Source organism: Dasypus novemcinctus, chromosome 18, assembly GCF_030445035.2.
Source record: "Dasypus novemcinctus isolate mDasNov1 chromosome 18, mDasNov1.1.hap2, whole genome shotgun sequence".
Classification (NCBI taxonomy): Eukaryota; Metazoa; Chordata; class Mammalia; order Cingulata; family Dasypodidae; genus Dasypus; species Dasypus novemcinctus.
The window spans coordinates 23,247,132-23,259,375 of record NC_080690.1 but is presented as its reverse complement, the minus strand read 5'-3'; positions in this window follow the sequence as shown (position 1 = coordinate 23,259,375).

Below are 12,244 nucleotides of genomic sequence, written 5' to 3'. Positions count from 1 at the left end.
GGGCGTGGGGAGCATTACCGGGTATGGTGACCATCGCCGGCAGGCCCTCTGAGGGTGGGCAATCCTGCTGGTAAGGCTCAGGCCCTGTCACTGGCCTCCCACCGCCCACCCTCAGCTTCCAGGACTCTCTCCGCACAGAGAGGGAGGGCAATGGTCTGCTCTGCCCCAGCGGTCGGGGTGGGGGCTCTCTATACAAGGGGGAAAGGGGTGCTCCTAGGATTCCAGTACTCTGGCCTTTCTGTGCTCTCTTCACTGCCCCCCAGAGGCTCACCGAATGCTCCCCACCCCCGCCGGCCAGGACATCCTGGGCCAACAGATGGCACTTCCCTGAGGACCCAGTAACCACGCAAAGCTGAGGGAAATGGGCCAGGAGGCAGCCACAGACCCAGCAGGGCGGGAGGTCTCAGGGAGCCTCGCGGTGGCGGGATCCCGGGAAGGGCTGTGTGTGCAGCAGTGTGAGGGTGTGAGCACCAGGGGGTGCTGCAGGATCAGGCGTGCACACCTGGCCCCGGCACGCCCAGCTCGGGGACAAACGGATGCTCCCAGGAGTCGCCAGTGTGCAAACCTAAGTCCAGACCCCTTTCTGGGTTACTATTGTTATACATATTACAGCTATGCACGTTACAAACCCAACAACACATTGTTATAATTGTTACTTTACCGTCTGCAGTCATTTCCTAATCCCAGTGCAGCTTTTCTCCACTCACCTCCTTTAGGCTGTTTTTAACCTAGACGTTCATAACTACCCATTTTCCTCTGAGCATGGTTTTGCGTCATCCTAAATTTTGGTATATTGCGTGTTTGTTCTCATTTGTCTCTAAGTATTTTCTGATTTTCCTTGTAATTTCTTCTTTAACCCATTGGTTGTTTAAGTGTGTGCTTTTTATTTCCACATATTTGCAAGTTTTCCGGTTTTCCTTCGGTTATTGATTTCTAGTTTCATTCCACTAAGGTCAGAGAGGTTACTTTTGTTTGTTTGTTGTTGTTGTTGTTGAGGTACCAGGGACCAAGGATTGAACTTTTTATGTGGGAAGCCGGCACTCAACCTCTGAGGCACATTGGCTACCCTGAGTTGAATTTTTCATTTGTTTTGCTTGTTGTTAGTTTTTGCTTTTGTAGGAGGCACCTGGAACCGAACCCTGGACCTCCTATGTGGGAGGTGGGAGCTCATCGGCTTGAGACACATCTCCTCCCAAGAGGTTACTTTTTTTTAAAAAAGATTTATTTATTTATTTATTTATCTCCCCTTCCCCCGCCCCCAACCCAGGTTGTCTGTTCTCTGTGTCTCTCTGTGTCTATTTGCTGCATCTTCTTTGTCCGCTTCTGTTTTTGTCAGTGGCATGGGAATCTGTGTTTCTTTTTGTTGCGTCATCTTCTTGTGTCAGCTCTCCGTGTGTGCAGCACCATTCTTAGGCAGGCTGCACTTTCTTTGGCGCTGGGTGGCTCTCCTTACGGGGCGCACTCCTTGTGCGTGGGGCTCCCCTACGCGGGGGACACCCTGCGTGGCAGGGCACTCCTTGCATATATCAGCACTGCACATGGGCCAGCTCCAAACAGGTCAAGGAGGCCCGGGGTTTGAACCGCCGACCTCCCGTGTGGTAGACGGATGCCCTAACCACTGGGCCAAGTCTGCCACCAAGAGGTTACTTTTTAATGACAGGGGTTCTTAACCTTTTTTGTTCCATGGAGCCCTTACTATAATTAGTCCACACTATACTGTATATATCAAATATATCAAAACCACATCAACACAAGAATAATTTTAAAAAAATTTTTCAGTTCAAGCCCATAGACCCCCTGAAATCTCTGGATCAATGGACCCCAGGTTAAGAGCCCCTGTTTTATGATATCAATATTTTTAAGTTTATTTAGACTTCTCTTTTGTCCTACCATGTGGTCGATCCTAGAAAGTGATTTGTGTGCTCTTGAAAAGAATGTGAATTCTGCTGTTTGGGAGTGAGGTGTTCTATACATATGTATCAGTTAGATCTACGTGGTTTATAGTGTTGTCCAGGTTCTCTATTTCCTTATTGATCCTTTGTTTAAATGTTCTATCCTGTGTTGAAAGTGGGGTATTGAAATCTCCAACTATTATTATTAAACTATTTCTCCCCTCAATATGTCAACATTTGTTTCATATATTTTGGTGCTCTGCTGTTAGGTGCATATATGTTTATAACTATTGTCTTCTTGTTGAACTGACCCTTTTATCAATATAAAATGTCCTTCTTTATCTCTTAAAACAGTTTTTTACTTAAAGTCTATTTTGTCTAATATTAATATAGCTGCTCCTGGTCCCTTTCTACTATTTTCATGAATATTTTTTCCATCCTTTCACTTTCTTTTTTTAAAAATTTCTTTGTCTTTATTTATTTATTTTTAATGTTTTTTTGGTTTTTTTAAAATTTATTTAATTCCCCTTCCCTCCCCTGGTTGTCTGTTTTCTGCGTCTTGTTTCTTTGTCTGCTTCTGTTGTCGTCAGCAGCACGGGAAGTGTGGGCGGCGCCATTCCTCGGCAGGCTTCTCCCTCCTTCACGCTGGGCGGCTCTCCTTATGGGTGCACTCCTTGCGCGTGGGGCTCCCCTACGCGGGGGACACCCCTGTGTAGCAGGGCACTCCTTGCGCGCATCAGCACTGCGCATGGGCCAACTCTACATGGCTCAAGGAGGCCCGGGGCTTGAACCGCGGGCCTCCCATGTGGTAGACGGACGCCCTAACCACTGGGCCAAAGTCCGTTTCCCTATTTTTAATGTTAACATCCTTTCACTTTCAACCTATTTGTATTTGTGGATCTAAGATAGGTTTCCTGTAAACAGCATATAGTTGAGTCAAGTTCCTTTATCCATTCTGCCAATCTCTGTCTTTTGATTGGAGAGATTAATCCATTTACATTTAGGGAAATTACTGAAAAGGCAAGATTTACTTCTGCCTTTTTGCTCATTGTTTTTCATTAAGTCATACCTTTTTTTGTCCCTCCTTTCTTCCACTACTGCCCTCCTTTTTGTTTAGATGATCTTTTATAATGAGCCATTTTGAATCACTTATCCTTTCCTTTTGTGTAGATCTTTAAGAGATATTGTCTTTATGGTTACCATGGGGGTTATATTTAGCATACTAAATTTATTACTATTTAGTTTGTATTTATTCCAACTTGGCTTTAATAGCCTACATATATGCAATACCTCCCTTTTATGTCGTTCATATCAGAAATTCTTTATGCATTGTGTTCAGTAACAAAGTTTACATTTGTTTTTTATAAAAATTTGAATTTTCAGCCTTATAAGAAGTAAAAGACATTACAGATGAAAAACGAAATAAAACTGACATATATGTTTACCCATATTGTTATATACACCAGGGATCTTTATTTCTTCATTCAGCATTGAGATACTGTCTAGTATCCTTTCCTTGCAACATGGAGGACTCCCTTTAGCACTTCCTATGAAGAATATCTAGTGATAAAGAACTCCCTCATTTTTTGTCCAGAAATGTCTTCATTTATCCCTCATTTTTTTTACCTTTTTTTAACTTTTTATTCTGAAATACTTTCAAACTTTACAGAACAGTTAGAAAAATCACACAAACCCCTGAGAGAGAAATCCAGCATAATTCTAATCCCTTCCCTGATACTCAGACTCACCAATTTTAATATTTTGCTTCATTTACCATATCATCTCTGTCTGTCTGTCTATCTATCTATCTATCTATCTATCTATCTATCTATCTATCTATCTATCTATCACCAGTCCATTTCCTGAACACTTGAGTGTAGGCTGTAGACATCATGCTCCTTGACAACTGAATACTGCCACGTACATTTCCTAACAACAAGGCCATTCTCTTATTTAACCACCTTGAGTTATCAAGTTCAAGAAATGTAACATTAGTTTAAAGCTTACAATTTATATTCCAACTTTTTCATTTGACAGTAATATCCCTTTGAGCCTTTATTTCTCCCTAGCAAGATCCCATCTAAGATCATGTATTGCATTTAATGATCATTGTCTCTTTCGTTATTCTTTCTTTTTTTTTGTTGTAAATTGTGGGAACATATTATATATATAGTATAAAATTTCCTATCTTAACTACTCCCAAGTATTCCATTCATTGGGCCTAGTCACATTCACAATGTGGCAATACTCTTACGTCCTTCCATTACTTGTGTCCTACAGCCAGAAATCCCTTTCCCTAGGCAGCATGAGTTGACTGCTCTCCCACAGTGTTCTGTAGGAGTGATCTGTTTTGCCTTCTACATGCAGGATAAGTTCTGGGATGATGAGTCCTTCAGGCAACCACCAGAAAGACTGGGTCAGACAAACTTGCTCTCAATTGTGGGTTCAGGACCAGGAATCCACATTGGGAGTGTGGGCCAGCTCCATGCCAAACAGGGGAGGCAGGGAGGGGCCAGCCAGTCGACCATGAGATCTATAGCTTTTGTTTTTAATATATATCAATGTTACAAATTTCTCAGTTAACACAAGATAACAACTACAATAACAATAAATCTATTTTAGTCAGTGGTTATACTTCCCCCTTATTTTTGTTCATTCCTTAGTCTTGAGGGATTTGAAACAATGCCCACTCTGACTGCTTTGGACTAAGAAGGTAAGTAGATATTATGGGGATAGGAATGGAATTGTTTTGCTTGCCGTTGAAGACACTCCTTGCTTTCAGAATGGGCCTGGTCCAACATCATCATTTTAAAAAATATTTATTTTATTTATTTTTCTCCCCTTCCCCATCATTGTCTGCTCTCGGTGTCCATTCGCTGTGTGTTCTGTGCCACTTGCATTATACGGTGGCATTGGGAAACTGGGTCTCTTTTTGGTTGCATCTTTTTGTTGCATCAGGAGTGTGGCACCACTCCTGGGCAGGCTGCACTTTTTTCACACACGGCAGCTCTCCTTGTGGGACACACTCCTTGTGTGTGGGGCACCCTTACGCAGGGGCACCCCTGCATGGCACGGCACTCCTTGCGCACAGCAGCACTGCATATGGGCCAGCTTACCCCACAGGCCAAGAGGCCCTGGGGATCGAACCCTGGACCCTCCATATGGTAGATGGATGCTCTATCAATTGAGCCACATCTGCTTCCCTCCATCATCATTTTATTAGTTGTCCAGAGTGGGCTCAAAGAACTGCAGAGTGGGAGTTGCCTGCATACCTGCCAGGTATCAGGGCTTAACTGGCATTGGAACAATCCTAATGCTTTAAGTGTCTGAGAAAGAAGGTTAGCAAGTAAATTGAAAATGATAGGTTCAGAGGGTTTAGAACCATACCTCATATTGGTCCACCTCCCAATCACTGGGAGGGGAGGGGGACTGCAGATTGAGTTCAACCACATGGACATCAAGTCCATGAATCATGCCCATGAATTGAGACCCTATATAAACTCAGAACACTTGATGCTCCAGTGAGCTTCCATGATGGAGAAACTCTACAACTGCTGTGCCACATAGTGATGCATTCGGACTCCACATAGAGAAGACACAGAAGCTTGTGTTTGAGATCCTCCCAGATCTTGCCTTATGTGTCTCTTCTTTTGGTTTCTTCTTATTTGTATCATTTTACTATAATAAAACTACAGTCATGTAGGCTGAACATTGAACTTGGCCCAGACATTTCAACTCTATTGGAGGAAAGAAAAAACAGTGAGATTTTCTAACAATCGTGGGCTGATAAGATATTTGGAATCTGTAGGAGCTACAAACATATAGATGTGGGGCTCGGCCAAAATGTAATTAAAGGCAGAGCTAAATTTTCATTCTGGATGCTTAGAGGACAAAGCCTCATTAGAAGAAGGGGTTCCTACAATAAACACAAGCCCATCTCCCACTTAGACATTTGCTTGCTTTTTAATTTATGGTGAGTGGCAGGCTAATCACTAAGCTCAAACCTCTGAAGGGAAAAACTGACTTCCCTGAAGTGCTTCTGGCCCAAGGAGACAGATCCCTGCCAGCTCTCATTCACATTCAAAGAACAGGGAGGAGCCAGATGTAGACTGAGTTTTAGTAAGTCTAAAACCAAGCTCCAAACCAGCTCAGTCCCTAAGTGGATCAAGATGATCAACTACTCATTCTATCTGCCTAACAGAAAAATATAACTGATAATCAGTAGAAAATACCAGGAAATGGAAGTAGACCCAAAGATGATAAAGATTTTGGACTTCAAATTAACTATGATGGGGAAGCAGATGCGGCTTAAGTGATAGAACATCTGCCTACCATATAGATGTTCCAAGTGTTTGATACCCAGGGCCTCCTGGCTCGTGTGGTGAGCTGGCCCATGTGCAGTGCTCCTGCATGCAAGGAGTGCTGACCCACGCAGGGATGCCCCCACATAAGAGTGCCCCCCGCACAAGGAGTGGCCCCTGTGCAAAGAGAGCCACCCTGTGCGAAACTGCAGCCCACCCAGGAGTGGTGCCACACACAGAGAGAGCTAACGCAGCAAGATGACACAACAAAAAGAGACACAGATCCCCAATGCTGTCTGATAAGAACACAAGCAGACACAGAAGAACACACAGCGAATGCACACAGAGAGCAGATGGGGGGAGGGTAGGGAGGGAGAAATAAATAAATACATATTTTTAAAAATTTAAAAAATATATGTTAAAGAAAATAGAGGATAATATGGAAAAATTGAGGAAAAGATGAGAATTGCTGCAGCAAATTAGAATCTAATAATCAAATGAACAGTCTAGAACTAAAAAACACAATATCTAAATTCATTTACTTAGGTTCTGAGGGGAGTGGAGGGAAAAATAGAATAAATGGAACACAGGGCATTTTTAGGGCATTGAAGTTGTTCTTCATGATTTTGCAATTATGGATACAGGCCATTTTAAATTTTGTCCGAACCTATAAAAGTGTGTGGTGCAACATGTAAACCATAATGTAAACCATTGACCATGGTTAGTAGTAATGCTTCAATATTTGTACATCAGTTGTAAGGGAGGTCCGTGGTTCAAACCCCGGGCCTCCTTGACCCGTGTGGAGCTGGCCCATGCGCAGTGCTGATGCACGCAAGGAGTGCCATGCCACACAGGGGTGTCCCCCGCGTAGGGGAGCTCCACGCGCAAGGAGTGCACCCCGTAAGGAGAGCCGCCTAGCACGAAAGAAAGTGCAGCCTGCCCAGGAATGGCGCCACCCACACTTCCTGTGCTGCTGACGACAACAGAAGCGGACAAAGAAACAAGACACAGCAAATAGACACAGAGAACAGACAAGCGGGGGGTGGGGGTGGGGGTGGGCTGAATTAAATAAATAAATCTAAAAAAAAGAAAACCCTTAAAAATTCTTTTTTTTTTTTTTTTAATTTTTTTATTTTTTATTGACTTTGTAATAATATTACATTAAAAATATATATGTGAGGTCCCATTCAACCCCACCCCCCCACCCCCCCTCTCCCCCCCCCCCAACAACACTCGTTCCCATCATCATGACACATCCATTGGATTTGGTAAGTACATCTTTGGGCACCTCTGCACCTCATATACATTGGTTCACATCATGGCCCATACTCTCCTCTATTCCATCATGTAGGCCCTGTGAGGATTTACAATGTCCGGTGATTACCTCTGAAGCACCATCCAGGGCAGCTCCATGTCCCGAAGACTCCTCCACCTCTCATCTCTTCCTGCCTTTCCCCATACCCTTTGTCCATTATGTCCACTTTTCCCAATCCAATGCCACCTCTTCTATGTGGACACTGGATTGGTTGTGTCCATTGCACCTTTATGTCAAGAGGAGGCTCAGATTCCACCTGGATGCTGGATGCAATCCTCCCATTTTCAGTTGTAATCACTCTAGGCTCCATGGTGTGGTGGTTGTCCTTCTTCACCTCCATCTTAGCTGAGTGTGGTAAGTCCAATAAATCAGATTGTAGGTGCTGGAGTCTGTTGAGGCTCAGGGTCTGGCTGTCACATTGTCAGTCCAGAGATTCAAATCCCCTAAATATATCTTAAACCCCAACATTAACTGCACCTCCAGCACATTAGCATGAAAGTCTTATGAAGGGAGATCCCATCTGAGTCCAGATTCATCACACATAAACACCATTTCCAAAGAGGGGCCATCTGCCCTGGTAGTTAACCCCATCGGCCATGACCATAACTCCCATGGGTCTCTTTAGCCCTCAAAGGAACCAATATCTGGGGGTTGTATCTGCTTTATCTGTCTCTCTGACTCTGCTCAGTTGTGCATGAGGGCAAACCTTCTGCCAGCCTCCAGACTCTTTTTTAGAAACTCGTAGCCATATAAACTCATTTCTCCTTTCCATTTCCCCCTTACTTTATAAAAATTCTTTTAAAATATTAATAGGGAGTGTGGGAGAGGGGGAGGGGTTGGGTATATGGGAATCCCCTATACTTTTTTTTTTTAAGATTTATTTATTTATTTCTCTCCCCTTCCCCCCCCCACCCCGGTTGTCTGTTCTCTGTGTCCATTTGCTGCGTCTTCTTTGTCCGCTTCTGTTGTTGTCAGCAGCACGGGAATCTGTGTTTCTTTTTTGTTGCGTCATCTTGTTGTGTCAGTTCTCTGTGTGTGCAGCACCATTCCTGGGCAGGCTGGACTTTCTTTCGCGCTGGGCAGCTCTCCTTACGGGGTGCACTCCTTGCACATGGGGCTCCCCTACATGGGGGACACCTCTGAGTGGCAGGGCACTCCTTGCGCACATCAGCACTGCACATGGGCCAGCTCCACACGGGTCAAGGAGGCCCGGGGTTTGAACCGCGGACCTCCCATGTGGTAGACAGACGCCCTAACCACTGAGCCAAGTCTGTCACCCTATACTTTCTATGTGACTTTTCTATAACCTAAAACTTCTTTGAAGATAAAGCAGGAAAAAAAATAAGACAGAGGGAACATATGGAAGAAATTGTCACTGTACATAAAAGATAACATTTACAATGATGAAAGACACAATGAAAAAACTTTTTTGTATTTTGTATTTGTTTGTCATTTGTTATCATTATTTTATTATTTTGGGGGTTTTTTTTGGCTTTGCTTTTGGGGAGGTTTTGGATCACAGAAGGGTCACAACTGTGGCAGGATGTTTTGGGAGGGATGCACCTGGGGCTTGCCTCTATGGATATGAATATGTTCAAGTGGTCGTGGAGTGTTGTCTTGACGGATGGAGACCCACACAATAACTGAAAGGATTTTGAATTCCCATCCTCGGAAGTCCTTCTACATTCTCTAATAGAGCAGCAAGAATCCCCTGAGTACATGGGCAGTGCCTAGAGAAGGAAGACAGACCATTATGCCAGGCCCTTGATATTGATGATTGTACTTATGAACTTCATTCTTGTGAGACTGAAACTTAGCCTAGTATTAAATATTGCCTAATAGTTACCTCCTGAAAGCCCTCTATAACTCTGTTATAATGGGGAGATAACTTTTCATATATTCCCCAAATAAAGTATTTGGCTTATTAGTCTCATTTCTTTTGTTGATTTCATGCAGCTGTGTAGCTTGACTATAGTGTCTGCACATCTCTAGGGCTCTCAGGAGCACTTTTGTTTGAGACTTTGTTTATTGTGGCAGTTTGCGAAATCTGGCTGATAACTGCATAAGCTTAACTTCTGGAATGACCTCCTGACTCTGCTGAAATGTCTCAGCCTTAAAAACTCTATTTTATTTACTATTTCCCCCTTTTGATCAAGGTTTTATTTTAAATTTCCCCTTTTTGAACAAGATCTTTCTCCGAATAGATCACTGATTTATGCTTGGTAATAAGCCCTCGGTGCCAGGGAGGCTCACTCTTGGGAGTCATGTCCCATGGTGTGGGTTGGGGGAGGGTAGTGAGTTTATTTGCAGTTTGGCTTAGAGAGAGGTCATACTTTAGAGGTTTACAGGAGGTAATTCTTGGGCATTAATTATCCTTAGGTTTCGGGAAATGGACTTGGCCCAGTGGTTAGGGCGTCCGTCTACCACATGGGAGGTCCGTGGTTCAAAACCCGGGCCTCCTTGACCCGTGTGGAGCTGGCCCATGTGCAGTGCTGATGCGCGCAAGGAGTGCCCTGCCACACAGTGGTGTCCCCCACGTAGGGGAGCCCCATGTGCAAGGAGTGTGCCCCATAAGGAGAGCCGCCCAGCGTGAAGGAAAGTGCAGCCTGCCCAGGAATGGCGCCGCCCACACTTCCCGTGCCGCTGACGACAACAGAAGCGGACAAAGAAACAAGACGCAGCAAACAGACACAGAGAACAGACAACGGGGGGGAGGGGGGAATTTAAATAAATAAATAAATCTTTAAAAAAAAAAATCATCCTTAGGTTTTGTTTAGTTGTTATGTCCATAGGTGCAAGCATTAAAATCATGGGCTTGGCTTATTATTCTGTTTTCTTTTCTTAGGCAAAGCTTATATATTCCAGAGCTTTTGGCTATCTTATTTGAGAAAGTAGCAGGACTTCCCCAGGTGGGAATGTTTAATATATGTATTTTGAGCTACTGTGAGGACAGGATCCTTGTGACAAGGAAAAACCTCTATCTATCAAAAAAAAAAACATTCAATCCCACAACTTTTAGGTAGTCTTTTTCTTAATTTGGGGCTCACCCTCTTACTGCAGTCCTTTAACTCTTTTCTGGAGTTTTGATAAAGATATTTATGCCAGTTCTTGCTAGTTGTTCAAAGCATTTGTGGGGAGCTAGCACTCTGAAGTGTCTTACTCTATCTCCTTGATCAGGGCTGGGCCCTCTTCCTCATGTTTTTTTAAAGATTTATTTGTTTTTTTTAACTTATTTCTCTCCCCTTCCCCTTCCCCCTGTTGTCTGTTCTCTGTGTCCATTCACTGTGTGTTTTTCTGTGTCGCCTTGTATTCCTGTCAGCGGCACCCGGCATCTGTGTCTAATTTTGTTGCGTCATCCTGCTCTGTTAGCTCTCCGTGTGTGTGGTGCCATTCTTGGACAGGCTGCACTTTCTTCACACTGGGTGGCTCTCTTTACAGGGTGCACTCCTTGGGCATGGGGCTCCCCTACATGGGGGACACCCCTGTGTGGCATGGCACTCTTTGCACGAATCAGCACTGCACGTGGGCCAGCTCACCACATGGGTCAGGACGCCCTGGGTTTGAACCTTTGACCTGTCATGTGGTAGGTGGACGCCCTATCCATTGGGTCAAATCTGCTTCCTTGTTTTGAAATTTTTGGTGAGAACCTGACATTCTGAGTATTATGTTGTGGTCACTGTGGAAATCTAGGTCTTCCACTCTAGTCTGCAGACTAAACAAGAAGGGGGGGAAAGTGAGTGAGAGGAAAAAAAGAATATAAAATTCTAACAGGCAAGCACCCACCAAAAAAAAAAAAAAAAAGAAGGAAAAAAATAAGTCTCTTCGTTTGTGCTGGTGAAAAGCCAGAATATGCTGCTTTTGAGGCTGAAACCTAGGCCATTGTCTCTACTTGTCCCTCATTGATCCACCAGATCCAAAAATATAAAACAGAGGGAAAAGAAAAAGAAAAAAGAAATGTACTGGTTCTTTTATGTCCCTGGAGTTGCTGGTGTATGACCAAAAGAAGCTCCTTCTGAGAGAAACTGCACTGGGACTTCAGGGATCTTCCAGACTAAACAACACAAGAAAAAGAAAGAAGAAACCTAAACAATGAAAAAGTACACTGGTCTTTAAGTCCTGGTAGATGCCAGTGTGAGGCCAGAAGCCACTGCTCCAGAAAGGATAGAAATCAATGCCAGAGTCTGTGCTGTGCTTTCAGGGATCTGCCAAACCAGGAAAGGCCAACACACGGGGGGTGGGGGTGGGGGGGCAAGGGGGGATGAAACAGAAAACTTATCCAGGTGGATGGTGGTGGGAGGTTGGAAGTGCTGCTGCCCAGAGGGTTGAAACTGAGACCGGCTTCCACACAGGTTCCTCATGGATCCCTCAGACCAACTTCCATCCTCAATACCAACTTTCAGAGGAGGAAGTTTCCTCTGCTTGGCCGGCCCCAGCCAGCCACTCCCTGAATCCTGACCACGTTGCCATAGCCGCTTCCACAGCACTTCCGCAGCGGCTGCCGTGGGGCTCGACATTGGCGGCTAGTCCCTGGTTTGCGCTTTCACTTAAAAAACCTGAACTCTTAGCAGTGTCTCACTTCCTCCGGCGTGCCTGTGGTTGTTCTACATGTCCATTCTGGTTCCAGGGTTACCACCTGGCTAATTCCAGTCTCTTTTATTTTTCTAGTGGAGGGAGAGATTTGTAAAACTTCCTACTCTGCCATTTTGTGCCTGCGCCTCCTTTGAGCTATTATTGGT